At 37.1% G+C, this 23,730-nt stretch overlaps 1 protein-coding gene across 2 annotated transcripts in view; it reads right to left on the reverse strand.

Annotated features, from left to right (window-relative positions):
- Positions 1 to 23,730, reverse strand: part of DOK6 (docking protein 6) — a 437,100-nt gene that overhangs the window by 146,046 nt on the left and 267,324 nt on the right. The gene's annotated exons all lie outside the window — the stretch shown is intronic.

Consider the following 23,730-nt stretch of genomic DNA (forward strand, 5'->3'; position numbering starts at 1 on the left):
TATGAGATGCAAGAATTGAAGAATTACAAAAAAAGTCATGTTAAAGTTTTAAGAATTACTGGCAGATGTACCTCTGTGGGTTAGGATTTAATTGTGAATAGTGCTTTAAAGTCAGTGCTGTTGAATTATTTTGAGAGATGAAATACTACAGCTGCAGATGGAAAATGATTGATATGTTTAGGAATGTACTATTCATAATATAATTTTAAATGCTACATGTTTGCTGGTACTGAGCTGAGATTGTATAATAGATTATTTTCTTTCTATTTTACTTAGATATTTCACTTTGTAAGGATTCTGATGCCAAAAAACCAATATTCGGATTCCAAATTAACATAAGCATGATAGCTTAACATATACTAGCCATAAAGACAATATTTATACTCATGTGTCTTGATATTTTGGACAATAGCTTATCTAATAATTCAGTCTTTTAGATTATTGACCCATGAAACTAATATGTGTATGGATTTCACATTCACTTCCTAAGAAATGACAAATTGCAATCAATTATATGGCTGAAAGCTGAAGAAAGAACATTGCCTCATTAATTACCTGCAATGAAAAGCCCAAATATACATATTCTCAATAGCTTAAAATTCTTAGGTACAACCAACTAAAGTATTAACATTTAGCATTAAACACATCACTCACATTCCCATCATAATTCCCACTCCAATGGGATTAGTAGTAAATCAAAGGGGCATGATTTCATATAAAACTATAAAACTTGGACCCAAAGGGTTTACACAGGGAATACAGACAATGCCTGAACATCAATCTTCTTTTCTTTGGCCAGGAACCTTTTGATAAAGTTCAGCTCCTACATGTGGAATTAATCATGTCAGTGGCACCTGTTATGCATAGAGAAAATATTGTTACAGAAATGGAAAGCAAAACATTTCTTTACATTCTTTCCTTTCCATCAATTCCAGAGTCTGAATTAGCAACCAAAAAATCATTGCAAAAATGCCAATAAATAACATTTCTTCCAAAATATTGAAGTAAACATTAATGAGTATTGTTGTTTATGGCTGTATTGACCCTTGATATTCATGCCCACAGTTTGATAGTTAAAAACATAGAATGTTTAAAAAAAAAAAAGATCTTGACACTGAGTGTCCTTCAAGTGGATGGTACATGAAACATGACCTGTAACAGTGGACCCAGAAGGACCATTACATTTTCACTGAAATGCTTGGGTGCTCAAATGTTAGCAGATAAAGCCTAGGAAAAATGAGCAAGGAGAGAGTACAAGCATCACACCGGACACTGGAGAAAGCTGAAAAAAATCAAGTAAGTGAATTTAATAAGATTCACATGATATAGCGCTCTATGTATCTCTATCTCCGTCTCTATCTCTATGTATATCATCAAGGCCCATTTTAAAAAAACTAATTGGACAACTTGCCCTAAGGGAGTTTTTCCAGGGCCATCTCTAGTCAATACAAGCAGGTGAAATTTACCTGTGTGTCCCTACCCTCTTGCCTGCCTTCTGCTTTCCCTGTCCTCATATACTTTTCACCCCATCAACTCAAGTCAACCCTTCTTGTTATGGTTTAGAACCCTCCAATGTTCCTTTGGATGCTATTTCTTGCAACTTTTGAAAGAAATTATACTAAGATATATTTTCAATTTTCAAGTATTCAAAAATCTATTCTCTCTGAATACCTAATTTCTAAGAATTTCAGATTCAATTAAAAAGTGAACAAATTTAATCCAGCAGAAAAACTAGGCACATAAAGATGAAGGCGGCACATTATGTTACCTAACTATACTTACCTGAATTCCATTATAATGAGGAAGGAAGCTTTCTGCCTTGACAATGAATACATCATTGTATTCTCTTATTAGCATAATATACTTGTTTTACTGAAACATTTGTTAAGGTTTTGCTAGAAAGACCATTTCAAAATGGAGTGGCTAAAATTGGCTCCATTTAAATTATTTCTAAAAAATTTTTATCTTTGTGAAACAATTCTATCAAGCAGGCATTTTAAATCACTCTCTAATTATGCTTCTTTTTAAGAACCCACGTTTGGTTTTCATTTCGTATACTGTTGGTTTTTCAGACTTCAGTGTGCATTAAAATTACCTGGAGGCTTTGTTCAAACAGAATGCTGGGCCCCCTCCAATCTTATCATTTCTGGTACAACAGGGCTGGATTGGAGCCAGATAATTTACATTTTCCATTTATTCCCAAGAGCTGTAGACACTGCTGCTCTGGGGACACTTTGAGAACTGTTGATTTTGTGAAACTCACTCTAAAATATTGCTAGGGAAGTAGCAATATTAAAGACACCATGAGGAATTGACTGGAAAATGATGCCATGTACCAGCAGAACAAAACAGTACTTTTTTTCCAAAGTGTTATCTAATATCTGCCCAAATAATCCCATCTCAACCGATTCATATATGATTTTGTAAGAAAGAGTTCTTACACTAATTGGAACAAGAGACAGGAGCATAGGAAGAAAGATATATGGAAAATGGTTTATAATTTATCAAGATATGTGTATTCCAACTATTTTCCTTATCAGATGATTGACAGCAACAACAAAACATTACTAAAGAAAACTAAACAACCCATTCCCAAATACCCAAAAGTACTGAAAAGGAAGCTAATTGTCTAAATAATATCCTAAAACATAAATATTCTGATAATCTGTGAAGACTGATGAATGTATGAAAAAACAAATTTTTGAAAAGGTTATGTAAAAACAAATATAAAATCAAAATGTGTTCATTCATTTAAGATTTTAAATTACAGAGTTAAAAAGTCCCAAACACATTGCCGGTGAATTTGTATATTAGTAAAATGTAGAGTCCCATGTTAGCTAATATGTGAGAAAGTATAATTTTATTTTAAATGGTTAAAACAAAAAACAAGGGTAGAATATGTATTAAATATTATAAATATATAATTATACTATAATAAAGTATACAAATAAATTTATTATAATAAATAATATAAATATTGCATCCAACAAAGATGCTAGTATTGGATCTGCAATTATGTTTGCAAGGGCATCTTTTTCACTAAAGCTGAATGATGAGGTCCAAAGAAATAGGCCATGCCCAGAGAAGGCCTGAGATACCGGGGTAAGGCTACAACTACAACAAGAGTCTAGATGGGGCTGCAAAACAAGGCTTAGACGAATTGAATAGATCAAAGTCTGGCAAGACAGGGTGACTGCACTCAGGGAAAAGGGGCAGCGAGGCTCCAGGTGGAGCGAGAGCGGACTGAATGGGTCATCAGTGCCGAGAAGAACTGAAATCTTCCCTGTCAGCCAGTGAGTTTTTAAATGGATCTATTTTATGCAGGAACAAATCCAAGTATAGTTGTGAGTCTGAGACTGGCAGGTGGGGAGGGTAAGTGGAGCTCGCAGTTGCCTTGAGAAGCAAAGGATCAGAGTCGGGGGTTTCTGACAACTAGTAACACACAGAAAACAAACGGTAACAAGTCCTTCAAACAACCCCTTGATAATTCCCTTTTGTAAGAATACAGATGGAAAACTATGTTTAATGGAGAACTGTACAGGAAAATAGACATATCTGTTCAGCTAAATTTCGCTTATACTGGGTAGAAATGTATAAATAGGCTTTCGGAATTTATGTATTAAATAACTGCATCTAGCACGTGGTGAACATTCAGTGCATTGTGACTCCATAGACATAAAATGGATTTTTGTACGTTAGAAGAAATTTGAAAAGTGTCTACTGGAAGCCAATAGATTTTTTTTTTTCAAAGAAGTTTCAGTTGTTAGCTTGTTGCTGAACACTTTTACCCACTATATTCTATTTCCTCCTCTACTCCAGAAGTCATGGGTTTTGAAGGTTGGGTCAAAAGAAAATGGAACATGGAACAAAGTGTTACACCTAAAGATTCAGAAACCAAGAGATTCATAAATACTAACTCATTATGTTTTCCAGAGAGGAGTTAAATCTAATATTATCTTCAGCTTAAGTGAGTAAATGTGAACACTTCATACTTTTACCTTCTCTTCTTGTTAAAAGCCAAAAATGGCTCAAAAGAAGAAACTGTACAAAAGGAAAGGCACTCTTGATTTAGATTGTTGGTAACAATGATTTAGGCTGTAAACAATTCCTCGTGTAAAACTCAACCTGTATCCCTCATGAGGCTTAAATATTTGTTAAAATTTATTAAAATAGGCATTAACTAACATAAATAATATTCTTACATAAATGTATACAGTAGATGTAAACTGGTTACATAATGATTTAAAATAGCTGTAAGTATTGGATAATTTGTTTACATATTTTTTGATTCTGCTGTAGTTTATACCCGTCTATTGTTTTTCCCATAAGTATACATAACTAGAGTCACAGTCAAAACTTGAATGGCCTGGGCCTATCTGAGCGTAAACTGCAGATGTCAACCCTAAATAGGAGAATTTCACTTCATTGTTTCTATTAGCGAGTGATTCCATAAAGTTAAGACTCACTTCTATATACAACTAACCATTCAAAATAACTTTAAAGATTTAACTGAGATTCTCTGATGGCAGGAGTCCTCAAATTTGTTTCAAAATATCACATGATGAAAAACCCAATATTTATGGAAGACATTGTTTAGGTTCAATCTGTTACCATAGCTAATTCATTAAAAGACCCAGATTTAGTAGGGTGCAACTTAGGAAAGTGGTTTTTCTTCCAACCCTGCTCTCACACAACTATGAAATTTCCTCTCCTTGCCCCGGCAGTATCTCAGACAGAGATTAGTGCTTAATTCACTATCTCCCATAAGGATATTGTCAACTTCATGTCTCAGATGAGATGGCTGGTGTAATTTGATAATTTTAAAGTCTGAAATAAATGGAAGTTTCTCTTCTTTCAGGTCAAGTCCATTACTGAGAGTCCAGCAATGAGAATGAGAAAGAATATGCTTTTTCCTGCTTCTTCCATCACCACCTTTCCATGGCGACTCCCCCTGCCCCCCTTTCTTTTGCTTTTGACTTCTCCAGGGTAAGAATAATGAGGAGGGTAAATTCCTTCTAAATAGTTGTTACTATTGAAAGTTCTTCTTTATTTTTGAATTCTTAATGACAAGATGTATTCAAATGCTATGTCTCTCTTTGGGGCATATGGTATGTTCCTAAGAAGCATCCCCACACCTCAGATGTCTCCCCTGCTCCCTGAAGGGGGAGGTGCCTTAACATGGAGCCTACTACCCTTAGCTTCTGTTTTCTGCGTTCCACCTTTATCTTTCTGCTGGAGCTCCTTCTCACAGACAAGAGTTGTCCTGATGTGGGTCTTTTCAAGATGATTCAAGCTTAGCTAACTGTAAGGTGTACACTTGTCCCACCGAATGTGGCAGTGTATCTTGTCCAATTGCTGACCCATTCTCCTTGTTTGGCTATCACAAACAGCCTCAGACCCATCCTGCATCCTGATCTCAGGTTCACCATGGTGAAAACTGAAACCACTACTTCCCCAAACTCAGGTTCTTCCCCAAACTCTCTTGCACACTGCCCAGATATCAGCTGGGGCAGCACGACTTGATTCTACAGTTCTACCAGCATGGGTGAGGTGAGAAGCCAGTCTCCCCTCCTGACAACCAACCAAATTCTACAAGTAGTTCTCTTGCCCTTCCTCTTTCATGGGGCTTGAGAGGGTTATATGCCCCCTCCTTTCTACTCTTCTCCTATAAAAGACTTTCAAAGAATTATCTTCATGTCTCTTAACATTTCTTGGTTCTTTTCACCCACTATCCACAGCTCTGTGGCTGCAGTACAGAGAAAACAAAGTCCAATTATATATATACACACACACATATATACACATATATATATATATTTTTAGATGGAGTTTTGCTCTTGTCGCCCAGGTTGGAGTGCAATGGTGCTATCTCATCTCACTGCAACCTCTGCCTCCTGAGGCAGTGATTCTCCTGTCTTAGACTCCCGAGTAACTGGGATTACAGTCACCTGCCACCATGCCCAGCTAATTTTTGAATTTTTACTAGAGACCGGGTGAGTTTCTCCATGTTGGCCAGGCTGGTCTCAGGTGATCCTCCTGCCTCAGCCTCCCAAAGTGCTGGGATTACAGGTGTGAGCCACTGTGCCTGGCCCAATTCTATATTCTTTAACACTTCTTACATACTAAAATTTCATACCAATTTTTAATTGGTAAGAATACAAAACTGCTAAATGGCATTTAGGCAAAAGACCAGAGACATTGGTCTAATATTAAGTGTTGATGAGTAAGTCCTCAAGAATCTGGTATTAGAAAAACTAATACTTCATATTAGTTTTTCTAATATATAATAGATATAATGTAATATATCTAATATATATCTAATATATAATAGATATAATGTAATATATCTAATATATATCTAATATATAATAGATATAATAATGATTTATTATTGAGTTTCATATCAATTGGGAATCTAGATTCATCCCATTGTTTAAACAGTGTGCTTTGTTTTTTTCTTAATAGTTTTATGAAATACCTAAAGGAACTAAATAGAGCCAGATATTACACAGAAGATGAGACATTTCAAAATCATTGTTCTTTATAATCTTATCTCCAAAATTTCTATAGCAGACGATTACTGCAGTGGTCACTTTTCAATTCTAGCAGCTTTAAAAGCTGAACCACACTGAAAAAGCAGATGTTTGCACATTTAGACTCATCCTTAGATCTGTATAATGCAATTAAACCACGAATAACCAAAACATGATTTGTGCTTGTCAAATTGTAACTCCATCTCCACCACAGAACTAAAATTCATCAAAATTTATTTTATTATGTGGGAACAGCAATAGATTCAGTTGCCAGGTGCCATCTACCCAGTGTCAAGGATCACTGTGAATTGGAATGCTTGCATTTGTTTGATCAATCAGCAGTACTTAAAAAAAAAAATCCACAGCATCTTTTTAAAATTCCCCAGAAATTTCTTTTTTGCTTTATAAAAATTGACTATTGCATGGATTTTTATCTGCATTTCCAAGTAAAGCATGTTCATGGCAGCAAATACGGTAAATTATTTTTAAAAATTAAACTGCTAAACCTTAGAGATTTGTTATACTGTATCTTAACACAGAAAAAATTCACACACAATTATTATTACACTAAAAGTATTTAACCTTGTATATTGCACTTATAAGCATTTTCAGACACTATTAAATATTTTAAGGGGCTAAAAATTTTAAGAAATGCATAATACACTATATAGCTATGCTATAATTTATATGTTAATATTAAAAGTAAGCCAATTTTCATCTAATTATAAATTAAGATGCAATAAAATAACCAATTTTTAGCTCAATTTGCTGAATAATTCAGTCCTTTTATATTGGTTCATAGAGTTTACTATATTCTTTATAAATTTTAGATAATTTTTAATATCTTTGATTATTAACTTACATTGAGTATTAAAATCTGAATCACTGGAGCAAATACTATAAACTTATAAGAATCACACATTGCCAAATTGCTTTCCAGAAATTCCTTACCAATAAATATTCAAAATACATATAGAGTGAGTCATTGTAAATGTCTTTTGCCAGATTTATCAAAAATTACATCTACTCTTTTTCTTGATTGTGAGAATTCTGTATATTGGAAACTTTCCTGAAGATGTTTATGACAAATCATCTCAGATTTTCATTGGTTTTGTTTACATTACTTAGAAAACAATTTTATTTTCTTTCATTTTTGTAATAAGTCCTTCATTCTTGAAAGTGTGAACTATATTGTAAAATATAATGGAATGTCCATATCTTATGTATAATGTTCTGTTAGTTTTGACGAAGGCACAGCAAAGACATGCAACACTTCTGTCCCCACAGAAAGTTATCTTACTCCACTTTTCAGTCTTCCTGGTTCTCAGAACCACCACTGATCTGATTTCTAACACTGTTAGGTTAGTTTTGCTTATTCTCTACAAGGTTCTTGTGGACTGACACCAGCACATCATGACTTGATTCCATCTGTCACTTTCCTTTTTATTAATTTTTTGATGGCATTTTCTTGATGAGCAATAGTTTGAGTTTTGATGAAGTTCAACATTTCTTTTTATAGTTTGTGCTTCCGGTGTTTTATATAAGAAATCTTCATATATCTCTAAGTTGCATCCATCTTAAACTGATGTTTAACTGTGCTGTGTATAGGCGTTCAGGTTCATCATTTCACACAGATATCCAGTCATTCTAGAACAATTTATTTTCAGATGTTTTACTGTTCTCACTAAAATGACTAATACGCTTATGAAAAAGAGCATTGTCCTTGCTTTGGGAGGCTGAGGTGGGTGGATCATCTGAGGTCAAGAGTTTAAGACCAGCCTGGCCAACATGGTGAAACCCCGTCTCTACTAAAAATACAAAAATTTGACAGTTGTGATTGGGGGGCGGGGGGTGCCTGTAATCCCAGCTGCTCAGGAGGCTGAGGCAGGACAATCACTTGAACCCAGGAGTTGGAGGTTGCAGTGAACCGAGATCGTGCCACTGCACTCCAGCCTGGGCAACAGAGCAAGACTCCGACTCAAACAACAACAACAACAACAATCACTTATTTGTCCACATATGTGTGTGTGTCTATTTCTTCTGTCTATTCTGTTCCCTGGATCTCTGTGTAGCCTTTGTCCTAACTCTTATAACTTGTAGTAAGACCCGTAATTAGGAAAGACACCTGTTTCAAGTTGGCTTTTCCTTTTCAAGATTATTTGGCTTGTGTTGGTCTTTTGCCTTCCAAATTCATCTAAAATTGACTTGTCAAGTTCTAGAAAAAAACATGTCTAGTTTACTGGGATTATGTTGGATTTACAGATCAATCTGTGAAGACTGATACCTTAATGACATTGAGTGTTCCAGTCATAAAAGTGGTTTACGATTCCATTTATCAAGACCTTTTAAAACTTCTCTCAGAAATATTTAGTTTCCAGTGTAGGGGCTTGGTGCATCCTTTGATAGTTTATCCCTCAGTATGTGATGGTTTTTCATGGGTTTGTAAAAAGGCATTTTAATATTTAATTTTATAATAGTTAATTGCATTATATAAAATATAAGTTTATATTAAAAAATTTGAATACCAACTTGTTATCTTGCAACATCATTGAATTCATTTGTTAGCTGTAGTTACTTTCTGGTAGGATTTTGGGGTTTTCTGAGTACACAATCTAGATTATAATTTTTTGTAATTTTAGTTTATTTTCTTGTCATATTACATAGATAAAGACTTTCAGCAAAATGTTGACTAGAAGTAATGAGAAAGATATCTTTGTCTTATTCCCAACCTTAAGAGAAAAACATTCAGTACTCTACTCTCAAGAATGATCTTCACTGAGGGCTTTCCAATGATGTTCTTCATTTTGTTTCCTTTTGGTCCCCTAGGTTTTGTGGGCGTGTGTTTGAGAAAGAGTTTAGCTGTCACCCAGGCAGGAGTGCAGTGGTGTGATTGCAGCTCACTGCAACCTCTGCCTCTTGGGCTCAAGCAATTCTCCTGCCTGAGCCTCCAGAATAGCTGGGACTACAGGTGCATGTCACCACACCTGGCTAATTTTTGTATTGTTAGTAAAGATGGGTTTCACCATATTGGCCAGGCTCATCTCGAACTCCTGACCTCAAATTATGCACCCGCCTCAGCCTCTCAAAATGCTGAGATCACAGGGGCGAGGCACCATCGTGCCCGGCCTCTATTCCTTGGTTTCTAAGAGTTGATTTCATAAATGAATTTTGAATTTTATCAAATGCTTTTTACAGATGAATTATAATAATCATGTAATTTTTCACCCTTCATGGATTAACATAAGGAAATATTTTGATGGATTTCTGGGATTCTTTCATTATTGGGCTATGCCAACATTGGTCAGGGTGTATTATTTTTTGTATAATATTGGATTCAATTTCTTAATATTTTAAAAGCCATTTTAGGTTTAGGTTCATGAAAGATATTTGCCTGAAATTTCCTTTACTTGTATAAACTTGGTCTGGTTTCAGGTATCTGGGTTATAGTGACCTCATAAAATGAGTTGTGAAATGATCTCTCCTTTGTTTTCTGAATAGTTTTGCATAGCATTAGTATTATTTCTTATTTAAATGTCTGATATAATTTAACAACTATATGGAACTAAAGTTTATGTATTGGAAGTTGTAGAACAACACATTTTTAAAAAATGTTTATAGAGCTTTTTTGATTTCCTATTTCTCGAGTAAGATTGTATAATTTGAAACCACTGAATGATATGAAATTAGATTATTTTAACTCAATCTAAGAAAAACTGCGTTTAAATAAAATAATTCAAATTTGTTATTAAAGCTAGTGTCATATTATCTTGTTTTATTATGTGTGGTTCCTGTTTCCTTTTTTATATTTTAATTATCTTCATCTAGTGAACTTTAGAGGTATAAATGACATGTTGCTTTGTTTTCCAGAGCTTATAAGATACTATTTTGATTTTTCCATTATGGCAGATGGAAAATTTAGGGCATTTCTTCCTCCCCCAAATCCCCCCTCAAATTTCTTTAATATTTATTGTAGTATAATCTGGGATTTGGGAATATTGTTGCTATGAAGGTCTTAATCTGTGCTCAAAGAAAAATGTGGAGCTTTATACAATATATTAAAGTGAAAAGCTACAAATTAGTTATTGAAATATCTATCTCAAGAAATTTGAAAAATAACCAGCAATGAAGCCCAAAACTGTAGAGCAAGCGAATTATTAGTAATAATCAATGAGAGCAAAAATGAATAGAATTAGACAATATATATACAAAGTCTGCCCGGGCTGTTATAGCAAAGTACCACAGACTGGGTGGCTTAAAGAAAGACAATTATTTTCTCACTGTTCTGGAGACTGGAAGTCCAAGATCAAGGTGCCAGCAGGGTTGATTTTTTTTCTGAGGTGCCTCTCTTCAGCTTGTACTGGGCCATTTTCTTCCTATATCTTTATATGGTTTTTCCCTCTGTGTCTACCTGTGTTCAAATTTCCTCCTCTTACAAGGATACCAGTCATATTGGATTAGGGCTCACCTATATACTCTCCTTCTGCCTCAATTACCTCTTTAATGGTATAATAAGTACTATCACATTCTGAGGTACCAGGGGTTAGGACTTCAACATACACATTTTGAGGGAAACAAAATTCAGCCCACAAAATACAGAAAAGAGGTTTAACACATACACAAGCGTCTAGTGATGCCGACTAAGAAAAGAAGCCACACATGACCAAAAGGAATGAATGCAAAGGATGCCACCATACTATAAAAAGATGTTAAAATGATAATGCAAAGATTACTAGGATGCAATTTTTGCCAGTAATTTTGAAATTTTTCAAGCAATGGGCAAATTCCTAAAATCAATGGTAGATTTTTTTTTAAAGCTAATTATAATTGACAGTACGTTACCCCCAGTTTTCAGGCTTTCATGTATATAGGAGCATCACTGGAATTGTTAAAATAGAAATGTCTGGATGTTTACGTTGTAGGTGTGGGTGAGCCCAAACTTCCCTTGTTTAATGTGCACCCGACATGAATGTGATGGGGATGTTCACACACATCCCAGAGAAACTGACCTTCCTGCCAGGCACTGTGCTGCCTGCTTTCCAACTCATATCTTATTTAGTCCTCACAACAATCCTCTGAAATTTGTCAACTTTTTCTGACAGGCTACATATTTGACTTTCTAGCTTCATACAATATTTTGTTTCAGTACAGCAGGAAAAAAATAGACAATCAAAACTTACGTATACCAAAAAATGAAATCCCAATATTATATGTTGAATTTATAAAGATTATATTTTTGTGTGTGTGTGTGTGTGTTAAATTGCATTAATTTTCTGTCAAAGGAGGACTCACTTAACCCATTTTTGTTGTTGTTCAAAGTTCAATCCCTGAGCACCCTTACCTTTTCCTCTAGGCGGAACTGAAAGCTGGCAGAACTGATGCAGTCACAGGAGTTGGCAGAGGAAAGGTGGTTGTCTTACCTCGTTTCTATGCACCTGTATGCCAAAGAAGTTCCTTGTCTCTGCTTTCCTGTGCCGTGTCAGTTTCTGCTTCCAGATAATATCTGGGGTCCAGTCTGCATCTAAGGAAAAGTTGAGCACCCTCTCCATGCCACACTCAGTTTTGAGAAAATTCAGGCTCTTTCTTAAATCTCTCTGGCTTCCAATAACATCGTCTGCTAATTGTTCTATGCCTTTCATTAAACCCAATAGGGAAAATCACATTCTAGTCTTCTTTTGAAGAAACCTCCAATTTATACGAGATGTTATAAGCAAGTGTCACTACCCACTTGACCTCCCATGGAAAAAGGAAAGGCAAGGAAGTGATCTATTTCTTTTTTTTCCATAAAACTCTTCTTTTCCAAGCCACTCTTTTCATCTTGTTGCACATACCTGGGAGCAGTAATTCTGGATTCAGTATTCTCCCCCAAAAGCTTTTCCCCTTACATAGATGTGAATGCTTTCAAAATCCACATCTTTATTCTTACTGTGTGGAGGGGATGTTCCCAGGGCGAAAGAACCAGGATTGGTCCTTTGGTGCTTCAAGATATTTCTTCATGCATACATCTCCTTTATAAACAGTACAGTTAGACACAGAAAAATGGATCATTTAGATTTGACATTGTGAGAAGAGAAGCACTACAAAACATCTTTTGCTTTCCTGAAGCATATATGGCAAAGTATAGGGAGAAATAAATATAGCTTTGACCTTTTTCTGGTGTAGTGTGTATTGAAGACCAAGTGAGAAAAGTGGTGGTTATAATTTGTATTTTTCAAAATTATACGTGGTGTCAATATAAATCAAATAATAGAAGTAAAATGGTACAACACAATGGTAGGCAAAATTGCTATGGTACATTCAAGACTTTGTGTTGCATCCATTAGTGTCATCTTATTTCTTCTAGAAGGGCTGCTTCCATAATCATTGCCTTTCAGCTTTCCCTGTAGATAATAACCTCTGTTGATTATATCAGCATTTGTAAATATGTGTTTCATGGAACACAAATCCCACAGGATATGAATACATGTTATGTGCAGAAGGAGGCACCTAGGTCACGTGAGTTTGGGAAATGTTGGGTTATACAAAGTTAAACATATTATAGGACTTCTCAACAGCTTTACTAATGTATATTGTAACTATCATGCAGGGCTGGTATTTGTTTCTTAGGGCTATCATAACAAAGTACCAACAATTGGTTGGCTTAAAATAACAGAAATATATCTCACAGTTCTGGAGGCTAGAAGTCTGTAATCAGAGTGCTGACAGGGCCAATCCTCTCTCTGGCTGCTCAACAGAAGGATCCTTTCTGGCTTTTTCTAGCTTCTGGTGTTCATGGACAATGCTTCATGTTCCTTGGCTTGTGGACGCGTCATCACTCCAGCCACATGACCATCTTCTTGTGCATCTTCACATCATCTTCCCTTGTCCATATCTGTCTCTGAGTCCAAACCTCCCTTCTTTATAGTGACATATTAGATGTCATTGGATTATGGCCAACCCTAATTACCTCATTTTAACTTGATTGCCTTTACAAAAAAACTATTTCCAAATAAATTCACATTCTAAGTTGTGGAGGGTTAGGACTTCAACATATCTTTTTGGAAGGGATACAACTGTCATATAGTATCAAGTTCAAGCGATTGATTCCCTCGCTTCAGGGAGCAGATCGTCATCATCGGCAGAGTAGTATTTTCAGGAACTCACTTTGGGCAAGGCTAGAGCATATGAGTGGCAGTTTAGAAACTCAGACGTGGGTATGCTTGGGTGTTTTTCCTGGTGCAAGAGTTGGTTTTGCTCAATGTCATCCCACAGACAAAATTATTACCCTGGAAAACTCTTTTGTTTGGTTATAAAGAATGTCCATACAAGTGAATAAGGTTCACCCCAGATCATTCAGATATTGGGGGGAAATCTTCAAAATAGAGGTTTATTGTTGCCATTGTTTTGACATTAACTGGTTATTTTCCACATAAGTAAGGTCCTGCTAATATTGGCTTTAATCATTGATGGACATTAAGAGTTTCAGACTTGCCTGATTGAGAAAGCTAATTTAGAGGAGTAAAAAATAATTATAAAAATAAAAGCGCAGGCTACTTTGATTAGAATTAATCTCACCTCTACCACAGTACTTTTGTTTTTATTTTGGCATATATTTTATTATACCTGAGATGGTAGATTGTATCATTTTTTGTATCAGCTTTTCACTTCCTTTCCATATGTCATATATTCTAACTCCTGTTGTGGCCTCATAGATGGGGTGTACTGTGCTTCTTGAGTTTGGACTTGGCAATAGGACTTGCCTTAGCTGGTGGAATGTTAGTGGACATGAAATATACACAGGCTTAAATTGTGTTGCAAATCTGGGCATACTATCATTCGTTACTGTTGCCTTTTGTTTTGAGAAGTGTGCTTTAGGAAGTTGCAAGTGTAAGGAGATTGAGAAACAGATGAAATAGACGCTGGCATTGTCTGCAGCTTGGAGCCAATCTCAGCACAACCCAGTCTAACTCAGCCCAACTTGAGCCTTTTTACCTGTGCCTGAACAATGAAGATCTCATAGGTCTGTACTACTGAGATTTTTGTGGACCAAGTATGCACTTTGCTGTGGCAGTGTCATCTGAAGTCACAACACATTTACCTGTGTGTGTGTGATTGTGCGTGATTGTGCACGTGTGCATGTGAACTTGCGTCCATGTCACTTTCCCTATAGCATGTGGGATTCTGGGTCGATATGAAAACAGCTGACAGCAGTAGATAAAGATGATTACAGCAAAGAATTTAATCAATAACCACTTTTATCTCAGCAACACATATTATCTTTCACCTTTAAAAATTATTTGCATAAATGTCTCAGCTAGTCTCAGGGTAAATAAGACCCGGCTGTCTGAAGAGGCAGGAAAACACGAGAGAGGAGAAGTAGCAATTTTGAATGTCAAAAAATGCTGTGGTAAAGACTAAGTGGTGTGACTTTTATCTAATGATAGAATATGCAAGATCACCACAAACCACATTAATGTATTTAATTACAGCAATTCTGCACACATGCATATCTTAGCTCTTAGGGAAAAAAGTTCAAACTAATCCAAGCACATTACTGGCAAAATAATAAAATCATGTTTCTGATGAAGATTAAGTTATTTAATAGTAAAATATCTTAATAAAAAACTATCGTGACAATTCTTTAATAAAAGATTATTCAATCCATCTATATATATATATTAGTGACTTCAACCATGTTATAAGGAAGTTAATGATTTTGTTTATTTTAAAAGGTGTTATGCTTGAAGAGTCTAGAAGAGTGACTGAGAGTCAGTGAAATGACAGCTTTAAAAGTCAATGTTATTTTTAAAGATTTTAGTGAGCTAAAATGCTTTCCCTACACATTTAAGTAAAATGAGTGAGTATATTGTCTAAGGAATAGGTATCTACTCCAAGGCCTGGGTGGGAGGGTTCAAGTTGATGGATGAGATATCTTAGTCTTTACCATGAGTTTTATAAGTTGTAATTTTTTTTTTTAAATTTATTATTGTACTTTAAGTTGTAGGGTACATGTGCATAACGTGCAGGTTTGTAACATATGTATATTTGTGCCACGTTGGTGTGCTGCACCCATCAACTCATCATTTACATCAGGTATAACTCCCAATGCAATCCCTCCCCCCTCCCCCCTCCCCATGATAGGCCCCTGTGTGTGATGTTCCCCTTCCTGAGTCCAAGTGATCTCATTGTTCAGTTCCCACCTATGAGTGAGAACATGCGGTGTTTGGTTTTCTGTTCTTGTGATAGTTTGCTAAGAATGATGGTTTCCAGCTGCATCCATGTCCCTACAAAGGACACAAACTCATCCTTTTTTATGGCTGCATAGTATTCCATGGTGTATATGTGCCACATTTTCTTAATCCAATCTGTCACTGATGGACATTTGGGTTGATTCCAAGTCTTTGCTATTGTGAATAGTGCTGCAATAAACATACGTGTGCATGTGTCTTTATAGCAGCATAATTTATAATCCTTTGGGTATATACCCAGAAATGGGATGGCTGGGTCATATGGTACATCTAGTTCTAGATCCTTGAGGAATCGCCATACTGTTTTCCATAATGGTTGAACTAGTTTACATTCCCACCAACTGTGTAAAAGTGTTCCTATTTCTCCACATCTTCTCCAGCACCTGTTGTTTCCTGACTTTTTAATGATCGCCATTCTAACTGGTGTGAGATGGTATCTCATTGTGCTTTTGATTTGCATTTCTCTGATGGCCAGTGATGATGAGCATTTTTTCATGTGTCTGTTGGCTGTATGAATGTCTTCTTTTGAGAAATGTCTGTTCATATCCTTTGCCCACTTTTTGATGGGGTTGTTTGTTTTTTTCTTGTAAATTTGTTTGAGTTCTTTGTAGGTTCTGGATATTAGCCCTTTGTCAGATGAGTAGATTGCAAAAATTTTCTCCCATTCTGTAGGTTGCCTGTTCACTCTGATGGTAGTTTCTTTTGCTGTGCAGAAGCTCTTTAATTTAATGAGATCCCATTTGTCAATTTTGGCTTTTGCTGCCGTTGCTTTTGGTGTTTTAGACATGAAGTCTTTGCCCATGCCTATGTCCTGAATGGTACTACCTAGGTTTTCCTCTAGGATTTTTATGGTATTAGGTCTAACATTTAAGTCTCTAATCCATCTTGAATTAATTTTTGTATAAGGAGTAAGGAAAGGATCCAGTTTCAGCTTTCTACTTATGGCTAGCCAATTTTCCCAGCACCATTTATTAAATAGGGAATCCTTTACCCATTTCTTGTTTCTCTCAGGCTTGTCAAAGATTAGATGGCTGTAGATGTGTGGTATTATTTCTGAGGACTCTGTTCTGTTCCATTGGTCTATATCTCTGTTTTGGTACCAGTACCATGCTGTTTTGGTTACTGTAGCCTTGTAGTATAGTTTGAAGTCAGGTAGCGTGATGCCTCCAGCTTTGTTCTTTTGACTTAGGATTGTCTTGGAGATGCGGGCTCTTTTTTGGTTCCATATAAACTTTAAAGCAGTTTTTTTCCAATTCTGTGAAGAAACTCATTGGTAGCTTGATGGGGATGGCATTGAATCTATAAATTACCTTGGGCAGTATGGCCATTTTCACGATATTGATTCTTCCTATCCATGAGCATGGTATGTTCTTCCATTTGTTTGTGTCCTCTTTTATTTCACTGAGCAGTGGTTTGTAGTTCTCCTTGAAGAGGTCCTTTACATCCCTTGTAAGTTGGATTCCTAGGTATTTTATTCTCTTTGAAGCAATTGTGAATGGAAGTTCATTCCTGATTTGGCTCTCTGTTTGTTACTGGTGTATAAGAATGCTTGTGATTTTTGCACATTAATTTTGTATCCTGAGACTTTGCTGAAGTTGCTTATCAGCTTAAGGAGATTTTGGGCTGAGACAATGGGGTTTTCTAAATATACAATCATGTCATCTGCAAACAGGGACAATTTGACTTCTTCTTTTCCTAACTGAATACCCTTGATTTCTTTCTCTTGCCTAATTGCCCTAGCCAGAACTTCCAATACTATGTTGAATAGGAGTGGTGAGAGAGGGCATCCCTGTCTTGTGCCAGTTTTCAAAGGGAATTTTTCCAGGTTTTGCCCATTCAGTATGATATTGGCTGTGGGTTTGTCATAAATAGCTCTTATTATGAGGTACGTTCCATCAATACCGAATTTATTGAGCGTTTTTAGCATGAAGGGCTGTTGAATTTTGTCAAAAGCCTTTTCTGCATCTATTGAGATAATCATGTGGTTCTTGTCTTTGGTTCTGTTTATATGCTGGATTATGTTTATTGATTTGCGAATGTTGAACCAGCCTCGCATCCCAGGGATGAAGCCCACTTGATCATGGTGGATAAGCTTTTTGATGTGTTGCTGAATCCGGTTTGCCAGTATTTTATTGAGGATTTTTGCATTGATGTTCATCAGGGATATTGGTCTAAAATTCTCTTTTTTTGTTGTGTCTCTGCCAGGCTTTGGTATCAGGATGATGTTGGGCCTCATAAAATGAGTTAGGGAGGATTCCCTCTTTTTCTATTGATTGGAATAGTTTCAGAAGGAATGGTACCAACTCCTCCTTGTACCTCTGGTAGAATTCAGCTGTGAATCCATCTGGTCCTGGACTTTTTTTGGTTGGTAGGCTATTAATTATTGCCTCAATTTCAGAGCCTGCTATTGGTCTATTCAGGGATTCAACTTCTTCCTGGTTTAGTCTTGGAAGAGTGTAAGTGTCCAGGAAATTATCCATTTCTTCTAGATTTTCCAGTTTATTTGCGTAGAGGTGTTTATAGTATTCTCTGATGGTAGTTTGTATTTCTGTGGGGTCGGTGGTGATATCCCCTTTATCATTTTTAATTGCGTCGATTTGATTCTTCTCTCTTTTCTTCATTAGTCTTGCTAGTGGTCTGTCAATTTTGTTGATCTTTCCAAAAAACCAACTCCTGGATTCATTGATTTTTTTGGAGTTTTTTGTGTCTCTATCTCCTTCAGTTCTGCTCTGATCTTAGTTATTTCTAGCCTTCTGCTAGCTTTCGAATGTGTTTGCTCTTGCTTCTCTAGTTCTTTTAATTGTGATGTTAGAGTGTCAATTTTAGATCTTTCCTGCTTTCTCTTGTGGGCATTTAGTGCTATAAATTTCCCTCTACACACTGCTTTAAATGTGTCCCAGAGATTCTGGTATGTTGTATCTTTGTTCTCATTGGTTTCAAAGAACATCTTTATTTCTGCCTTCATTTCGTTATGTACCCAGTAGTCATTCAGGAGCAGGTTGTTCAGTTTCCATGTAGTTGAGCGGTTTTGATTGAGTTTCTTAGTCCTGAGTTCTAGTTTGATTGCACTGTGGTCTGAGAGACAGTTTGTTATAATTTCTGTTCTTGTACATTTGCTGAGGAGTGCTTCCAATTACGTGGTCGATTTTGGAGTAAGTACGATGTGGTGCTGAGAAGAATGTATATTCTGTTGATTTGGGGTGGAGAGTTCTATAGATGTCTATTAGGTCTGCTTGCTGCAGAGATGAGTTCAATTCCTGGATATCCTTGTTAACTTTCTGTCTCGTTGATCTGTCTAATGTTGACAGTGGAGTGTTGAAGTCTCCCATTATTATTGTATGGGAGTCTAAGTCTCTTTGTAAGTCTCTAAGGACTTGCTTGATGAATCTGGGTGCTCCTGTATTGGGTGCATATATATTTAGGATAGTTAGCTCTTCCTGTTGAATTGATCCCTTTACCATTATGTAATGGCCTTCTTTGTCTCTTTTGATCTTTGATGGTTTAAAGTCTGTTTTATCAGAGACTAGTATTGCAACCCCTGCTTTTTTTTGTTCTCCATTTGCTTGGTAAATCTTCCTCCATCCCTTTATTTTGAGCCTATGTATGTCTCTGCGTGTGAGATGGGTCTCCTGAATACAGCAGACTGATGGGTCTTGACTCTTTATCCAGTTTGCCAGTCTGTCTTTTAATTGGAGCATTTAGTCCATTTACATTTAAGGTTAAGATTGTTATGTGTGAACTTGATCCTGCCATTATGATATTAACTGGTTATTTTGCTCGTTAGTTGATGCAGTTTCTTCCTAGCCTCGATGGTCTTTACATTTTGGCATGTTTTTGCAATGGCTGGTACCGGTTGTTCCTTTCCATGTTTAGTGCTTCCTTCAGGGTCTCTTGTAAGGCAGGCCTAGTGGTGACAAAATCTCTAAGCATTTGCTTATCTGTAAAGGATTTTATTTCTCCTTCACTTATGAAACTTAGTTTGGCTGGATATGAAATTCTGGGTTGAAAATTCTTTTCTTTAAGAATGTTGAATATTGGCCCCCACTCTCTTCTGGCTTGGAGAGTTTCTGCCGAGAGATCTGCTGTTAGTCTGATGGGCTTCCCTTTGTGGGTAACCCGACCTTTCTCTCTGGCTGCCCTTAAGATTTTTTCCTTCATTTCAACTTTGGTGAATCTGGCAATTATGTGTCTTGGAGTTGCTCTTCTCGAGGAGTATCTTTGTGGCATTCTCTGTATTTCCTGGATTTGAATGTTGGCCTGCCCTACTAGGTTGGGGAAGTTCTCCTGGATGATATCCTGAAGAGTGTTTTCCAACTTGGTTCCATTTTCCCCCTCACTTTCAGGCACCCCAATCAGACGTAGATTTGGTCTTTTTACATAATCCCATACTTCTTGCAGGCTTTGTTCTTTTCTTTTTCTTCTTTTTTCTTTTGGTTTCTCTTCTCGCTTCATTTCATTCATTTGATCCTCAATCGCAGATACTCTTTCTTCCAGTTGATCGAGTCGGTTACTGAAGCTTGTGCATTTGTCACGTATTTCTCGTGTCATGGTTTTCATCTCTTTCATTTCGTTTATGACCTTCTCTGCATTAATTACTCTAGCCATCAATTCTTCCACTTTTTTTTCAAGATTTTTAGTTTCTTTGCGCTGGGTACGTAATTCCTCCTTTAGCTCTGAGAAATTTGATGGACTGAAGCCGCCTTCTCTCATCTCGTCAAAGTCATTCTCTGTCCAGCTTTGATCCGTTGCTGGCGATGAGCTGCGCTCCTTTGCCGGGGGAGATGCGCTCTTATTTTTGGAATTTCCAGCTTTTCTGCCCTGCTTTTTCCCCATCTTTGTGGTTTTATCTGCCTCTGGTCTTTGATGATGGTGATGTACTGATGGGGTTTTGGTGTAGGTGTCCTTCCTGTTTGATAGTTTTCCTTCTAACAGTCAGGACCCTCAGTTATAGGTCTGTTGGAGATTGCTTGAGGTCCACTCCAGACCCTGTTTGCCTGGGTATCAGCAGCAGAGGCAGCAGAAGATAGAATATTTCTGAACAGCGAGTGTACCTGTCTGATTCTTGCTTTGGAAGCTTCCTCTCAGGGGTGTACTCCACCCTGTGAGGTGTGGGGTGTCAGACTGCCCCTAGTGGGGGATGTCTCCCAGTTAGGCTACTCAGGGGTCAGGGACCCACTTGAGCAGGGAGTCTGTCCCTTCTCAGATCTCAACCTCCGTGTTGGGAGATCCACTGCTCTCTTCAAAGCTGTCAGACAGAGTCGTTTGCGTCTGCAGAGGTTTTGGCTGTGTTTGTTATTGCCCTGTCCCCAGAGGTGGAGTCTACAGAGACAGGGAGGTTTCCTTGAGCTGCTGTGAGCTCCACCCAGTTCGAGCTTCCCAGCAGCTTTGTTTACCTACTTAAGCCTCAGCAATGGCGGGCGCCCCTCCCCCAGCCTCGCTGCTGCCTTGCCGGTAGATCACAGACTGCTGTGCTAGCAATGAGGGAGGCTCCGTGGGTGTGGGACCCTCCCGGCCAGGTGTGGGATATGATCTCCTGGTGTGCCTGTTTGCTTAAAGCGCAGTATTGGAGTGGGAATTACCCGATTTTCCAGGTGTTGTGTGTCTCAGTTCCCCTGGCTAGGAAAAGGGATTCCCTTCCCCCTTGCGCTTCCCAGGTGAGGTGATGCCTCACCCTGCTTCAGCTCTCGCTGGTCGGGCTGCAGCAGCTGACCAGCACCGATCGTCCGGCACTCCCCAGTGAGATGAACCCAGTACCTCAGTTGAAAATGCAGAAATCACCGGTCTTCTGTGTGGCTCGCGCTGGGAGTTGGAGACTGGAGCTGTTCCTATTTGGCCATCTTGCTCCGCCCTCTAAGTTGTAATTTATTGAGAGAGCATTCTAAATTGGAATTATCGTAAGTGTGTGGGAAGCCTGTTGATTAGAAAGTGAGAAAATTGGGGTATATACCTAAGAAATTGTGCCAATCTCCGTATGTATAGTTTTCTCTGTGTGTACACACTAGATGATTGAGCTAGCAAGAGTAGAGTCTGAAATCTTGATATTGCCTCAATGTTTATTCCTTTTATTATTCTCCTAAAGTGTTAATGCCAATTTTAAAGAGTTCTAGCTGGCTCTGAATGGGCAAGAGGAACAGAGGAAAGGTATTATCATCAAAACTTACGGAAGCTCTTTAAAGAAGGGGGGGTGCAGACTTGACGAACCCTGAGCAATGGCTGTATCCATGGCCTTGGCAGTCAAATAAGGAACTTCCTCCAAGGGGAAGGAATTACCCTTTTCCAGCTAAATAATTACTCATAGATTTGTCGACTATATTTTTAAAGCACATATATCCTTTTGAAGTTAGGATTATTAAACATAATTTAAGAAAAGCATAGCATTGGTGATATAATTTCAGTTCCACTGTAAAGTATATGCGGGAATTATTTTTTCTCTTCTTTATTTTGACTGTGTGTGTTTTAAAGAAACCTGCTTTTGATGTAGCTTTGGCATTTTATTCTGTTTGTCCTATTCTAAAATAACCCTGTATTAAAATTTCTCTTTATATTCTAGACAAATTACTTTGACCTTATCAAATTAAAAATAAAATTATGAGAAACCAAAGAAGTACATTATACATTTGGATGGAAACCATATATCTCTCCAGGTCTTCAAAGTAAAAAGCATACAGTCCATGCTGCAAAAGACACGTAGTATTTCTATTTATAAGCTTAATTTATTCACTTTTATCATATTTCCTCTTTGTAGTACTTGACAAATTTTTATCAGAAGGTGGTTTTTCCTTTTCTTAAACTGTGAATGAAGAGCATCCATTTTAAGCAGCATGATTATGGAGCCTCTGTGCTTAGCACTACTCTCAGAAAACAAATCGGAGATGAAATTTGAGAGAGTGTGGGAGAGGAACTGGAATATAAACCTGAAGCTAAAGAGCTACAGAAATGATTTTGTGACTTTCGAAAAACTCAAATGGAAGCAATGTTTGGTACTTATATATGCTCATGAACAATTAGCAGAAAAAAACTATTTTCATTTTAGCAACAAATAAAAAATAGTGCTACAATGGGCCATGAGCTAGCAATGGTTGTTGACAGTATTATTAGTAATAATGAGATTATAATCATCATGTGCTATCATGTGCTCTTTTACCTAAAATATCTAGTTTATGACTCATAGATAATTCGAGAATTTTTCTTTTTTCTTTCTTTGAGATATGGCCTCACTCTGTCACCCAGGCTGGACTACAGTGGCCCAATCTTGGCTCACTGCAACCTCCGCCTTCCAGGCTCAAGTGATCCTTCCACCTCAGCCTCCCGAATAGCTGGAACTACAGGCACACGCCACATGGCCTGCTAATTTTTGTATTTTCTGTAGAGCGAGGGTTTCACCATGTTGCCCAAGCTGGTCTTGAACTTCTCAGCTCAAGCAATCCACCCTCCACTGCTTCCTAAAGTGCTGGGATTACAGGTGTGAGCCATTGTGCCTGGCCCAGAATCTCTTAATAGTGTCAAATTTCCTCAATATCCTTCAACGTTTCAAAAAACCTATCAAAACTTAGCAACACTAAAAAGTTTCTATTTTTACATTATTCGATCATCTGGTGGTGGTAATATTTTTAAAAATGACCTCACAATCAATGAATATTGACAGACTGAACAATATTACTTCAATTCTGTTATTTAGAGTTGCTAGTCATGAACATGCAGTATAAATCGTTATGAGACATTAGAAACTCTTGTTAAACTAGAGAACGGTATAGTAAGTAAACACCATTAGAAACAAACACCTCAGTTTTGTCAAACCCTGAGATTTTACTCACTGTACTTTCCTCCTTGTGATATTAGCCAAATGTCCTAAAACCTACTGATAACCTGATAAGCCAAATCTGTTAATATAGACTCTAAATCTATAACAAGTCTCAAACTGGAGGGATGCTAGCCATTCAAAAGCCTTCTGTAGAACAAGTTAATCTATTAGT

The sequence above is a fragment of the Macaca thibetana genome, chromosome 18, assembly GCF_024542745.1.
Source record: "Macaca thibetana thibetana isolate TM-01 chromosome 18, ASM2454274v1, whole genome shotgun sequence".
In the NCBI taxonomy this organism is placed as follows: Eukaryota; Metazoa; Chordata; class Mammalia; order Primates; family Cercopithecidae; genus Macaca; species Macaca thibetana.